General features: G+C 41.0%; 1 protein-coding gene across 1 annotated transcript in view; it reads right to left on the bottom strand.

The window, feature by feature from the left end:
• The window catches only part of LOC128663050 (organic cation/carnitine transporter 2), a 295,715-nt gene that overhangs the window by 184,075 nt on the left and 96,228 nt on the right, over positions 1-15,412 (bottom strand). The window lies entirely within an intron of this gene.

Below are 15,412 nucleotides of genomic sequence, written 5' to 3'. Positions count from 1 at the left end.
TGGATTACTCCCATTAACAAAAGTTATTGTACGCAGCGTAGAAACGCTTCTTTCTTTGTTTGGTTTGTTGACAATCTTGACAGATGAAATCTCTCTCTTGGAGGAGAGTATTTGAAGTCCAGAAGGTATCCCTGAGATATGATCTCTAGCGCCCAGGGATCCTGGACATCTCTTGCCCAAGCCTGGGCGAAGAGAGAAAGTCTGCCCCCCACTAGATCCGATCCCGGATCGGGGGCCCTCAATTCATGCTGTTTTAGTGGCAGCAGCAGGTTTCCTGGCCTGCTTGCCCTTGTTCCAGGACTGGTTAGGTCTCCAGCCTTGTCTGAAGCGAGCACCAGATCCTTCTTGTTTTGGAGCAGTGGAAGTTGATGCTGCTCCTGTTTTGAAATTCCGAAAGGAACGAAAATTAGACTGTCTAGCCTTAGGTCTGGCTTTGTCTTGAGGCAGGGCGTGGCCCTTACCTCCTGTAATGTCAGCGATAATTTCTTTCAAACCGGGCCCAAATAAGGTCTGCCCTTTGAAAGGTATATTAAGTAATTTGGACTTAGAAGTTACATCAGCTGACCAGGATTTTAGCCACAGTGCTCTGCGCGCCTGAATGGCGAATCCGGAATTCTTAGCCGTAAGTTTAGTTAAATGTACTACGGCTTCCGAAATGAATGAATTAGCTAGCTTAAGAATTCTAAGCCTGTCCGAAATGTCGTCCAGCGTAGCTAAACCAAGGTTCTCTTCCAGAGACTCAATCCAGAATGCCGCTGCAGCCGAGACCGGCGCAATGCATGCAAGGGGTTGCAATATAAAACCTTGTTGAACAAACATTTTCTTAAGGTAACCCTCTAACTTTTTATCCATTGGATCTGAAAAGGCACAGCTATACTCTACCGGGATAGTGGTACGCTTAGCTAAAGTAGAAACTGCTCCCTCCACCTTAGGGACCGTTTGCCATAAGTCCCGTGTGGCGGTGTCTATTGGAAACATCTTTCTAAATATCGGAGGGGGTGAGAACGGCACACCGGGTCTATCCCACTCCTTAGTAATAATTTCAGTTAGTCTCTTAGGTATAGGAAAAACGTCAGTACTTGTTGGTACAGCAAAATATTTATCCAACCTACACATTTTCTCTGGTATTGCAACTGTGTTACAATCATTCAGAGCCGCTAACACCTCCCCTAGTAATACACGGAGGTTTTCCAGCTTAAATTAAAAATTTGAAATATCTGAATCCAATCTGTTTGGATCAGAACCGTCAGCCGCAGAATGAAGCTCTCCGTCCTCATGCTCTGCAAGTTGTGACGCAGTATCTGACATGGCCCTAGCATTATCAGCGCACTCTGTTCTCACCCCAGAGTGATCACGCTTGCCTCTTAGTTCTGGTAATTTAGCCAAGACTTCCGTCATAACAGTAGCCATATCTTGTAATGTTATTTGTAATGGCCGCCCAGATGTACTGGGTGCCACCATATCGCGCACCTCCCGAGCGGGAGATGCAGGTACTGTCACGTGAGGCGAGTTAGTCGGCATAACTCTCCCCTCGTTGTTTGGTGAAATTTGTTCAATTTGTACAGATTGACTTTTATTTAAAGTAGCATCAATACAGTTAGTACATAAATTTCTATTGGGCTCCACTTTGGCGTTATTACAAATAGTACAGGTCTCATCCTCTGAATCAGACATGTTTAACACACTAGCAACTAAACTTGCAACTTGGAAAAATTATTCAAGTAAAATACAATGAAAAAACGTACTGTGTCTAAGAAGCACAGAAAGATATATAACAGTTGAAATCAATAAACTTTGCAAAACAAAACACAATTTTAGCAAAGGCTTGTTCCCATTAGCAAAGAATAACTAACCCTGATGGCATAAAAAAGTTAAAGAATAATCGTTTCTTTATCACAGTCAACTACAATCTCACAGCTCTGTTAGATTACTTCCCTCAAACAAGCTTTGAAGACCCCTGAGTTCTGTAGAGATAAACCGGAACATGCAGGAAAAAAACAATGAGCTTCTGACTGAAATTTTTGATGCGTAGCAAAAGCGCCAAAAAAAGGTCCCTCCCCCTCACACACAACAGTGAGAGAGATCAGTAAACTGTCATAATTAGATAAAGCAACTGCCAAGTGGAAAAATAGTGCCCAAACATTTTATTCACCCAGTACCTCAGAAAATGAAAACGATTTTACATTCCAGCAAAAACGTTTAACATAAATTAGTAAAAAACCAAATAGGCTAAAGATTATATACACAGTGTAATTCCAGTGAAGTACCATTCCCCAGAATACTCAAATGTAAAAAATACATACATGATATTATGTCGGTATGGCAGGATTTTCTCATCAATTCCATTGTCAGAAAATAAAAACTGCTACATACCTCTTTGCAGATTAAACTGCCCGCTGTCCCCTGATCTGAAGTTTACCTCTCCTCAGATGGCCGAGAAACAGCAATATGATCTTAACTACTCCGGCTAAAATCATAGTAAAAACTCTGGTAGATTCTTCTTCAAATTCTACCAGAGAAGGAATAACACACACCGGTGCTATTAAAAAATAACAAACTTTTGATTGAAGAAATAAAACTAAATAAAATCACCATAGTCCTCTCACACATCCTATCTAGTCGTTGGGTGCAAGAGAATGACTGGGAGTGACGTAGAGGGGAGGAGCTATATGCAGCTCTGCTGGGTGAATTCTCTTGCACTTCCTGTTGGGGAGGAGTAATATCCCAGAAGTAATGATGACCCGTGGACTGATCACACTTAACAGAAGAAAAAGGGATTATCTATCTTGTAAAACAATAACAATTCAGGTGTAGACTGTCCCTTTAACCATACCAATATGTCAAAAGGCCCCTCATTTAAAAGACGTCTGCCCTACCTTTTAAATAAGGAGTTTCACATCCACATAGAAAGAATTAGCAGACATTTTATTTTTTGCCTGTTCATATCAGGAATATAGAATATGTGAGTAAAGTTACACATGGTCTAATCTAAGAAATGAAAGCAATTTGGAGGAAATACAACTGTGTATTTTTATAATATAAAATTGATTAGTCTAATAAATGTATATGTTTTAATCTTTAATAAGCAAGCCAGGGATAGTAAAGTACATACACAAAAAAAATAAAAATAATAATCTCCACTCTCTGAAATCGGATTCTGGTAAAGTTTTAAATACATTGTATGTTGCATGTTTAGATGAGTTATTCATACTCATTTCCTGCATAAAGCAAAAAAAAAAGTAGTGAAACAAATAAAAGAGATTTAAAATTACTCATCTTAATGGAAGTTTTTTATTTTTTTTTAAACAAATGTAACTGGATGAAAGAAAGGACACTAGATACAGAAGCCAGTAAGCCATATACATCCCTTAAATTTTATAGAGGAGAATTAAACTAAGACACCAAACTTCCCTGTTCCTTCTTTCACTAACATTCTGAAGTTTTATTTTAAGTTGCCATCTCTACTTCTTTCCCACTACCCTTATTATTATTATTTGTCACTATCTTTTTCCACTAGCACCACCATAGTAAGCAGCAACTTCCTGTCCCTCTGCATAAATATCTTCTGTTTTCCAAATTATCTATTTCACCTACTAGAGCATATTAAGATGTTTACAAATAGCTTGTTCACCTTTATTTTCACATTTGAAATAGCTGATTTTGCCCATTATATCCCCACCAATACTGAACATTTCTGAACTTAACCCCTTAACGACACACGTCGTACAGGGTACCTCATACACAAACTGGTCGTTAAAGACCAACTACGTACCCTGTAAGTCGTTAAGGGTTTAAAGCGGCTGGAAGCGATCCCGATCGCTTCCAGACGCTTTCAATGTGTTGCCGAGATGACTCGATATTGAGGCATCACTGTAATAACTTTTTTGGCACACCGATGCAGAGAGGGCCACTCTGTGGCACTCTCTGCATCGGCCAGCGATGGTACCGATCGTTGGTGAGTGGGAGTCATAGCAGGGAGGCGGCCCATCGTTGGAGGGGCTTCCGGAGCAGAGCGAGCAAGTGATCCGGTGAGGGAGGGAGATGTAGAGGGAGGTGGAGGGAGTGAGAGGGTGGGAAATAAACTGTTCCAAATGGATCTGGGAGGGTAGGGGGTTGGAAGCAGCTACACTGCAGAAAAACATAATTTATGCTTACCTGATAAATTTATTTCTCTTGTAGTGTATCCAGTCTACGGATCATCCATTACTTCTCCTACAGGAAGTTGCAAGAGGATCACGCACAGCAGAGCTGCTATATAGCTCGAAACAAGACGAGAAAGGAGAAACCATAGGGTGCAGTGGTGACTGTAGTTTAATTAAAATTTAGACCTGCCTTAAAAGGACAGTGCGGGCCGTGGACTGGATACACTACAAGAGAAATAAATTTATCAGGTAAGCATAAATTATGTTCTCTTGTTAAGTGTATCCAGTCCACGGATCATCCATTACTTGTGGGATACCAATACCAAAGCTAAAGTACACGGATGATGGGAGGGACAAGGCAGGAACTTAAACGGAAGGAACCACTGCCTGTAGAACCTTTCTCCCAAAAACAGCCTCCGAAGAAGCAAAAACATAATTTATGTAAGAACTTACCTGATAAATTCATTTCTTTCATATTAGCAAGAGTCCATGAGCTAGTGACGTATGGGATATACATTCCTACCAGGAGGGGCAAAGTTTCCCAAACCTCAAAATGCCCATAAATACACCCCTCACCACACCCACAATTCAGTTTAACGAATAGCCAAGAAGTGGGGTGATAAAAAAGTGCGAAAGCATATAAAATAAGGAATTGGAATAATTGTGCTTTATACAAAATCATAACCACCACAAAAAAAGGGCGGGCCTCATGGACTCTTGCTAATATGAAAGAAATGAATTTATCAGGTAAGTTCTTACATAAATTATGTTTTCTTTCATGTAATTAGCAAGAGTCCATGAGCTAGTGACGTATGGGATAATGACTACCCAAGAAGTGGATCTTTCCACACAAGAGTCACTAGAGAGGGAGGGATAAAATAAAGACAGCCAATTCCTGCTGAAAATAATCCACACCCAAAATAAAGTTTAACGAAAAACATAAGCAGAAGATTCAAACTGAAACCGCTGCCTGAAGTACTTTTCTACCAAAAACTGCTTCAGAAGAAGAAAATACATCAAAATGGTAGAATTTAGTAAAAGTATGCAAAGAGGACCAAGTCGCTGCTTTGCATATCTGGTCAACCGAAGCTTTATTCCTAAACGCCCAGGAAGTAGAAACTGACCTAGTAGAATGAGCTGTAATCCTCTGAGGCGGAATTTTACCCGACTCAACATAGGCAAGATGAATTAAAGATTTCAACCAAGATGCCAAAGAAATGGCAGAAGCTTTCTGGCCTTTTCTAGAACCGGAAAAGATAACAAATAGACTAGAAGTCTTACGAAAAGATTTCGTAGCTTCAACATAATATTTCAAAGCTCTAACAACATCCAAAGAATGCAACGATTTCTCCTTAGAATTCTTAGGATTAGGACATAATGAAGGAACCACAATTTCTCTACTAATGTTGTTGGAATTCACAACTTTAGGTAAAAATTCAAAAGAAGTTCGCAACACCGCCTTATCCTGATGAAAAATCAGAAAAGGAGACTCACAAGAAAGAGCAGATAATTCAGAAACTCTTCTGGCAGAAGAGATGGCCAAAAGGAACAAAACTTTCCAAGAAAGTAATTTAATGTCCAATGAATGCATAGGTTCAAACGGAGGAGCTTGAAGAGCTCCCAGAACCAAATTCAAACTCCAAGGAGGAGAAATTGACTTAATGACAGGTTTTATACGAACCAAAGCTTGTACAAAACAATGAATATCAGGAAGAATAGCAATCTTTCTGTGAAAAAGAACAGAAAGAGCAGAGATTTGTCCTTTCAAAGAACTTGCGGACAAACCCTTATCTAAACCATCCTGAAGGAACTGTAAAATTCTCGGTATTCTAAAAGAATGCCAGGAAAAATGATGAGAAAGACACCAAGAAATATAAGTCTTCCAGACTCTATAATATATCTCTCGAGATACAGATTTACGAGCCTGTAACATAGTATTAATCACAGAGTCAGAGAAACCTCTTTGACCAAGAATCAAGCGTTCAATCTCCATACCTTTAAATTTAAGGATTTCAGATCCTGATGGAAAAAAGGACCTTGTGACAGAAGGTCTGGTCTTAACGGAAGAGTCCACGGTTGGCAAGAGGCCATCCGGACAAGATCCGCATACCAAAACCTGTGAGGCCATGCCGGAGCTACCAGCAGAACAAACGAGCATTCCTTCAGAATCTTGGAGATTACTCTTGGAAGAAGAACTAGAGGCGGAAAGATATAGGCAGGATGATACTTCCAAGGAAGTGATAATGCATCCACTGCCTCCGCCTGAGGATCCCGGGATCTGGACAGATACCTGGGAAGTTTCTTGTTTAGATGGGACGCCATCAGATCTATTTCTGGAAGTTCCCACATTTGAACAATCTGAAGAAATACCTCTGGGTGAAGAGACCATTCGCCCGGATGCAACGTTTGGCGACTGAGATAATCCGCTTCCCAATTGTCTACACCTGGGATATGAACCGCAGAGATTAGACAGGAGCTGGATTCCGCCCAAACCAAAATTCGAGATACTTCTTTCATAGCCAGAGGACTGTGAGTCCCTCCTTGATGATTGATGTATGCCACAGTTGTGACATTGTCTGTCTGAAAACAAATGAACGATTCTCTCTTCAGCAGAGGCCAAAACTGAAGAGCTCTGAAAATTGCACGGAGTTCCAAAATATTGATCGGTAATCTCACCTCCTGAGATTCCCAAACTCCTTGTGCCGTCAGAGATCCCCACACAGCTCCCCAACCTGTGAGACTTGCATCTGTTGAAATTACAGTCCAGGTCGGAAGCACAAAAGAAGCCCCCTGAATTAAACGATGGTGATCTGTCCACCATGTTAGAGAGTGTCGAACAATCGGTTTTAAAGATATTAATTGAGATATCTTCGTGTAATCCTTGCACCATTGCTTCAGCATACAGAGCTGAAGAGGTCGCATGTGAAAACGAGCAAAGGGGATCGCATCCGATGCAGCAGTCATAAGACCTAGAATTTCCATGCATAAGGCTACCGAAGGGAATGATTGTGACTGAAGGTTTCGACAAGCTGAAATCAACTTTAGACGTCTCTTGTCTGTTAAAGACAGAGTCATGGACACTGAATCCATCTGGAAACCCAGAAAGGTTACCCTTGTCTGAGGAATCAAAGAACTTTTTGGTAAATTGATCCTCCAACCATGATCTTGAAGAAACAACACAAGTCGATTCGTATGAGATTCTGCTAAATGTAAAGACTGAGCAAGTACCAAGATATCGTCCAAATAAGGAAATACAACAATACCCTGTTCTCTGATTACAGACAGCAGGGCACCGAGAACCTTTGTAAAAATTCTTGGAGCTGTAGCTAGGCCAAACGGCAGAGCCACAAACTGGTAATGCTTGTCCAGAAACGAGAATCTCAGGAACTGATAATGATCTGGATGAATCGGAATATGCATCCTGTAAATCTATTGTGGACATATAATTCCCTTGCTGAACAAAAGGTAAGATAGTCCTTACAGTTACCATCTTGAATGTTGGTATCCTTACATAACGATTCAAAATTTTTAGATCCAGAACTGGTCTGAAAGAATTCTCCTTCTTTGGTACAATGAAGAGATTTGAATAAAACCCCATCCCCTGTTCCGGAACTGGAACTGGCATAATTACTCCAGTCAACTCTAGATCTGAAACACATTTCAGAAATGCTTGAGCTTTTACTGGATTTACTGGGACACGGGAAAGAAAAAATCTCTTTGCAGGAGGTCTCAACTTGAAACCAATTCTGTACCCTTCTGAAACAATGCTCTGAATCCAAAGATTGTGAACAGAATTGATCCAAATTTCCTTGAAAAAACGTAACCTGCCCCCTACCAGCTGAGCTGGAATGAGGGCCGCACCTTCATGTGGACTTAGAAGCAGGCTTTGCCTTTCTAGCTGGCTTGGATTTATTCCAAACTGGAGATGGTCTCCAAACTGAAACTGCTCCTGAGGATGAAGGATCAGGCTTTTGTTCTTTGTTGAAACGAAAGGAACGAAAATGATTATTAGCCCTGTTTTTACCTTTAGATTTTTTATCCTGTGGTAAAAAAGTTCCTTTCCCACCAGTAACAGTTGAAATAATGGAATCCAACTGAGAACCAAATAATTTGTTACCCTGGAAAGAAATGGAAAGTAAAGTTGATTTAGAAGCCATATCAGCATTCCAAGTTTTAAGCCATAAAGCTCTTCTAGCTAAAATAGCTAGAGACATAAACCTGACATCAACTCTGATAATATCAAAAATGGCATCACAGATAAAATTATTAGCATGTTGAAGAAGAATAATAATATCATGAGAATCACGATGTGTTACTTGTTGCGCTAAAGTTTCCAACCAAAAAGTTGAAGCCGCAGCAACATCAGCCAAAGATATAGCAGGTCTAAGAAGATTACCTGAACACAGATAAGCTTTTCTTAGAAAGGACTCAATTTTCCTATCTAGAGGATCCTTAAACGAAGTACCATCTGACGTAGGAATAGTAGTACGTTTAGCAAGGGTAGAAATAGCCCCATCAACTTTAGGGATCTTGTCCCAAAATTCTAATCTGTCAGACGGCACAGGATATAATTGCTTAAAACGTTTAGAAGGAGTAAATGAATTACCCAAATTATCCCATTCTTTGGAAATTACTGCAGAAATAGCATCAGGAACAGGAAAAACTTCTGGAATAACTACAGGAGATTTAAAAACCTTATTTAAACGTTTAGATTTAGTATCAAGAGGACCAGAATCCTCTATTTCTAAAGCAATTAAGACTTCTTTAAGTAAAGAACGAATAAATTCCATTTTAAATAAATATGAAGATTTATCAGCATCAACCTCTGAGACAGAATCCTCTGAACCAGAGGAATCATCAGAATCAGAATGATGATGTTCAGTTAGAAATTCATCTGTAGGGAGAGAAGTTTTAAAAGATTTTTTACGTTTACTAGAAGGAGAAATAACAGACATAGCCTTCTTTATGGATTCAGAAACAAAATCTCTTATATTATCAGGAACATTCTGCACCTTAGATGTTGAAGGAACTGCAACAGGCAATGGTACTTTACTAAAGGAAATATTATCTGCTTTAACAAGTTTGTCATGACAATCAATACAAACAGCTGGAGGAATAGCTACCAAAAGTTTACAGCAGATACACTTAGCTTTGGTAGATTCAGCACTTGACAGCGATTTTCCTGTAGTATCTTCTGACTCAGATGCAACGTGAGACATCTTGCAATATGTAAGAGAAAAAACAACATATATATAAAGCAAAATTGATCAAATTCCTTAAATGACAGTTTCAGGAATGGGAAAAAATGCCAAAGAACAAGCTTCTAGCAACCAGAAGCAATAAAAAATGAGACTTAAATAATGTGGAGACAAAAGTGACGCCCATATTTTTTCGCGCCAAATAAGACGCCCACATTATTTGGCACCTAAATGCTTTTTGGCGCCAAAAATGACGCCACATCCGGAACGCCGACATTTTTGGCGCAAAATAACGTCAAAAAATGACACAACTTCCGGCGACACGTATGACGCCGGAAACGGAAATAGAATTTTTGCGCCAAAAAAGTCCGCGCCAAGAATGACGCAATAAAATGAAGCATTTTCAGCCCCCGCGAGCCTAACAGCCCACAGGGAAAAAGTCAAATTTTAGGGTAAGAAAAATGTTAAAATGCATTATCCCAAATATGAAACTGACTCTGAAAATAAGGAAAGTTGAACATTCTGAGTCAAGGCAAATAAATGTTTGAATACATATATTTAGAACTTTATAAACAAAGTGCCCAACCATAGCTAGGAGTGTCACAGAAAATAAGACTTACTTACCCCAGGACACTCATCTACATATAGTAGATAGCCAAACCAGTACTGAAACGAGAATCAGCAGAGGTAATGGTATATATAAGAGTATATCGTCGATCTGAAAAGGGAGGTAAGAGATGAATCTCTACGACCGATAACAGAGAACCTATGAAATAGACCCCTTAGAAGGAGATCACTGCATTCAAATAGGCAATACTCTCCTCACATCCCTCTGACATTCACTGCACGCTGAGAGGAAAACCGGGCTCCAACTTGCTGCGGAGCGCATATCAACGTAGAATCTAGCACAAACTTACTTCACCACCTCCATCGGAGGCAAAGTTTGTAAAACTGAATTGTGGGTGTGGTGAGGGGTGTATTTATGGGCATTTTGAGGTTTGGGAAACTTTGCCCCTCCTGGTAGGAATGTATATCCCATACGTCACTAGCTCATGGACTCTTGCTAATTACATGAAAGAAAGTGTCAAATTTGTAAAATTTTGAAAAGGTGTGAAGCGAAGACCAAGTCGCAGCCTTGCAAATCTGTAAAGAGGCCTCATTTTTAAAGGCCCAGGTGGAAGTCACAGCTCTAGTAGAATGAGCTGTAATCCTTTCAGGGGGCTGCTGTCCAGCAGTCTCATAGGCTAAGCGTATTATGCTCCGAAGCCAAAAGGAGAGAGAGGTTGCCGAAGCTTTTTGACCTCTCCTCTGTCTAGAGTAAACGACAAACAGGGCAGATGTTTGACGAAAATCTGTAGTAGCCTGTAAGTAAAACTTCAAGGCACGGACTACGTCCAGATTATGCAAAAGACGTTCCTTCTTTGAAGAAGGATTAGGACACAATGATGGAACAACAATCTCTTGATTGATATTCCTGTTAGAAACCACCTTAGGTAAAAACCCAAGTTTGGTACGCAGAACTACCTTATCTGAATGAAAAATCAGATAAGGAGAATCACAATGTAAGGCAGATAACTCAGAGACTCTTCAAGCCGAGGAAATAGCCATCAAAAACAGAACTTTCCAAGATAAAAGTTTAATATCAATGGAATGAAGGGGTTCAAACGGAACTCCTTGAAGAACTTTAAGAACCAAGTTTAAGCTCCACGGGGGAGCAACAGTTTTAAACACAGGCTTAATCCTAACCAAAGCCTGACAAAATGCCTGGACGTCTGGAACTTCTGCCAGACGCTTGTGCAAAAGAATAGACAGAGCAGAGATCTGTCCTTTTAAAGAACTAGCTGATAAGCCTTTGTCCAAACCCTCTTGGAGAAAGGACAATATCCTAGGAATCCTAACCTTACTCCATGAGTAACTCTTGGATTAACACCAATAAAGATATTTACGCCATATCTTATGGTAGATTTTCCTGGTGACAGGCTTCCGAGCCTGTATTAAGGTATCAATGACTGACTCGGAGAAGCCACGCTTTGATAGAATCAAGCGTTCAATCTCCATGCAGTCAGTCTCAGAGAAATTAGATTTGGATGATTGAAAGGACCTTGTATTAGAAGGTCCTGCCTCAGAGGCAGAGTCCATGGTGGAAGAGATGACATGTCCACTAGGTCTGCATACCAGGTCCTGCGTGGCCACGCAGGCGCTATCAGAATCACCGATGCTCTCTCCTGTTTGATTTTGGCAATCAGTCGAGGGAGCAGAGGAAACGGTGGAAACACATAGGCCAGGTTGAAGAACCAAGGAGCTGCTAGAGCATCTATCAGCGTTGCTCCCGGGTCCCTGGACCTGGATCCGTAACAAGGAAGCTTGGCGTTCTGGCGAGACGCCATGAGATCCAGTTCTGGTTTGCCCCAACGATGGACCAGTTGAGCAAACACCTCCGGATGGAGTTCCCACTCCCCCGGATGAAAAGTCTGACGACTTAGAAAATCCGCCTCCCAGTTCTCTACGCCTGGGATGTGGATCGCTGACAGGTGGCAAGAGTGAAACTCTGCCCAGCGAATTATCTTTGAGACTTCTAACATCACTAGGGAACTCCTGGTTCCCCCTTGATGGTTGATGTAAGCCAGTCGTGATGTTGTCTGACTGAAATCTGATGAACTTCAGTGTTGCTAACTGAGGCCAAGCTAGAAGAGCATTGAATATTGCTCTTAACTCCAGAATATTTATTGGGAGGAGTTTCTCCTCCTGAGTCCACGATCCCTGAGCCTTCAGGGAGTTCCAGACTGCGCCCCAACCTAGAAGGCTGGCATCTGTTGTTACAATCGTCCAATCTGGCCTGCGAAAGGTCATACCCTTGGACAGATGGACCTGAGAAAGCCACCAGAGAAGAGAATCTCTGGTCTCTTGATCCAGATTTAGTAGAGGGGACATATCCGAGTAATCCCCATTCCACTGACTTAGCATGCATAATTGCAGCGGTCTGAGATGCAGGCGCGCAAATGGCACAATGTCCATTGCCGCTACCATTAAGCCGATTACTTCCATGCACTGAGCCACTGACGGGCGTGGAATGGAATGAAGGACACGGCAAGCATTTAGAAGTTTTGATAACCTGGACTCCGTCAGGTAAATTTTGATCTCTACAGAATCTATAAGAGTCCCTAGGAAGGAGACTCTTGTGAGTGGGGATAGAGAACTCTTTTCCACGTTCACTTTCCACCCATGCGACCTCAGAAATGCCAGAACTATCTCTGTATGAGACTTGGCAATTTGAAAGCTTGATGCCTGTATCAGGTTGTCGTCTAGATACGGAGCCACCGCTATGCCTCGCGGTCTTAGAACCGCCAGAAGTGAGCCCAGAACCTTTGTAAAAATTCTCGGGGCAGTGGCCAACCCGAAGGGAAGAGCTACAAATTGGTAATGCATTGTCTAGAAAGGCAAACCTTAGGAACCGATGATGATCTTTGTGAATCGGTATGTGAAGGTAGGCATCCTTTAAGTCCACTGTGGTCATGTACTGACCCTCTTGGATCATGGGTAGGATGGTCCGAATAGTTTCCATTTTGAAAGATGGAACTCTGAGGAATTTGTTTAAGATCTTTAGATCCAAGATTGGTCTAAAGGTTCCCTCTTTCTTGGGAACCACAAACAGATTTGAATAAAATCCCTGTCCTTGTTCCGTCCGCGGAACTGGATGGATCACTCCCATTACTAGGAGGTCTTGCACACAGCTTAGTAATGCCTCTTTCTTTATCTGGTTTGCTGATAACCTTGAAAGATGAAATCTCCCTTGTGGAGGAGAAGCTTTGAAGTCCAGAAGATATCCCTGAGATATGATCTCCAACGCCCAGGGATCCTGAACATCTCTTGCCCACGCCTGGGCGAGGAGAGAAAGTCTGCCCCCCACTAGATCAGTTTCCGGATAGGGGGCCGTTCCTTCATGCTGTCTTGGGGGCAGCAGCAGGCTTTCTGGCCTGCTTGCCCTTGTTCCAGGACTGGTTAGGTTTCCAGGCCTGTCTGGAATGAGCAACAGTTCCCTCTTGTTTTGAAGCGGAGGAAGCTGATGCTGCTCCTGCCTTGAAATTTTGAAAGGCACGAAAATTAGACTGTTTGGCCTTTGATTTGGCCCTGTCCTGAGGAAGGGTATGACGTTTTTTAAACAGTCACAACAACTGCCACAGCTCTACTGTGGCTTTTTACCTCCCTCAATACGACTTTTGAAGCCTTTTGAGCCCTTCAGAGAAGTCCTGGATCATGCAGGAAGAAGCTGGATGTCTGTGTCTGTCATTTTTTCTGTGCAAAAAAACGCTAAAATAGGCCCCTCCCACTCATATTACAACAGTGGGAAGCCTCAGGGAACTGTTTCTAGGCAAAATTCAAGCCAGCCATGTGGAAAAAACTAGGCCCCAATAAGTTTTATCACCAAACATATGTAAAAAACGATTAAACATGCCAGCAAACGTTTTAAAATACACTTTTATAAGAGTATGTATCTCTATTAATAAGCCTGATACCAGTCGCTATCACTGCATTTAAGGCTTTACTTACATTACTTCGGTATCAGCAGCATTTTCTAGCAAATTCCATCCCTAGAAAAATATTTTAACTGCACATAACTTATTACAGGAAAACCTGCACGCTATTCCCCCTCTGAAGTTACCTCACTCCTCAGAATATGTGAGAACAGCAAAGGATCTTAGTTACTTCTGCTAAGATCATAGAAAACGCAGGAAGATTCTTCTTCTAAATACTGCCATTTAAAAATAACAAACTTTTGATTGAAGAAATAAACTAAGTATAAAACACCACAGTCCTCTTACGACCTCCATCTTAGTTGAGAGTTGCAAGAGAGTGACTGGGTATGGCAGTGAGGGGAGGAGCTATATAGCAGCTCTGCTGTGGGTGATCCTCTTGCAACTTCCTGTTGGGAAGGAGAATATCCCACAAGTAATGGTTGATCCGTGGACTGGATACACTTAACAAGAGAAATTGGGGTTTCACCAAACTGGGCATGAGTTATGAGCAAACTGGGTACTGACAGACAGCTGCCAGTACCCAAGATGGTGGAGAATAGGTAGAGGGGGGAGGGTTAGAGAGCTGTATGGGGGGTCCATCACTGATGAATTAGTTCTGCCAGTACTTAAGATGGCTATGACAATTGTGAGGTGGGGGAGGGAAGAGAGCTGTTTGAGGGGGGTCAGGAAAGGATCAGGGGGTGGGATGTGTCAGGTTGGAGGCTGATCTCTACATTAAAGCTAAAATTAACCCTACAAGCTACTAAATTAACTCCTTCACTGCTGGGCAGCGGCATTTAGCGGCCTTCTAATTACCAAAAAGCAATGCTAAAGTCATATATGTCTGCTATTTCTGAAGAAAGGGGATCCCAGAGAAGCATTTACAACCATTTGTGCCATAATTGCACAAGCTGTTTGTAAATATTTTCAGTGAGAAACCTAAAGTTTGTGAAAAAGTTAGCGTTTTTTTTTTTTTTATTTGATCGCATTTGGCGGTGAAACGGTGGCATGGAATATACCAAAATGGGCCTAGATCAATACTTTGGGTTGTCTACTATAAAAAATATATATATATATATATATATATATATATATATATATATATATATATATATATAGGGATATTCAGGGATTCCTGACAGTTTTCAGTGTTACGACGTACCTATCGCTAATTTTGAAAAAAAAAAATAGTTTGGAAATAGAAAAGTGCTACTTATACTTATTGCCCTATAACTTGCAAAAAAAAGCAAAGAACATGTAAACATTGGGTATTTCTAAACTCAGGACAAAATTTAGAAAACTATTTAGCATAGGTGTTTTTGGTGGTTGTAGATGTGTAACAGATTTTGTGGGTCAAAGTTAGAAAAGGTGTGATTATAGTAAATTATAAGATATGATGAAAATAATGGTATCTTTAAAAAGTCAATTTAATGTCGAGAAAAACTGTATATAATATGTGTGGGTACAGTAAATGAGTAAGAGCAAAATTACAGCTAAACACAAACACAGCAGAAATGTAAAAATAGCCCTGGTCCTTAAGGGTAAGACAATTGAAAAA

The sequence above is a fragment of the Bombina bombina genome, chromosome 6, assembly GCF_027579735.1.
Source record: "Bombina bombina isolate aBomBom1 chromosome 6, aBomBom1.pri, whole genome shotgun sequence".
NCBI classification, from domain to species: domain Eukaryota; kingdom Metazoa; phylum Chordata; class Amphibia; order Anura; family Bombinatoridae; genus Bombina; species Bombina bombina.
This window is presented reverse-complemented; position numbering and strand designations above follow the sequence as displayed.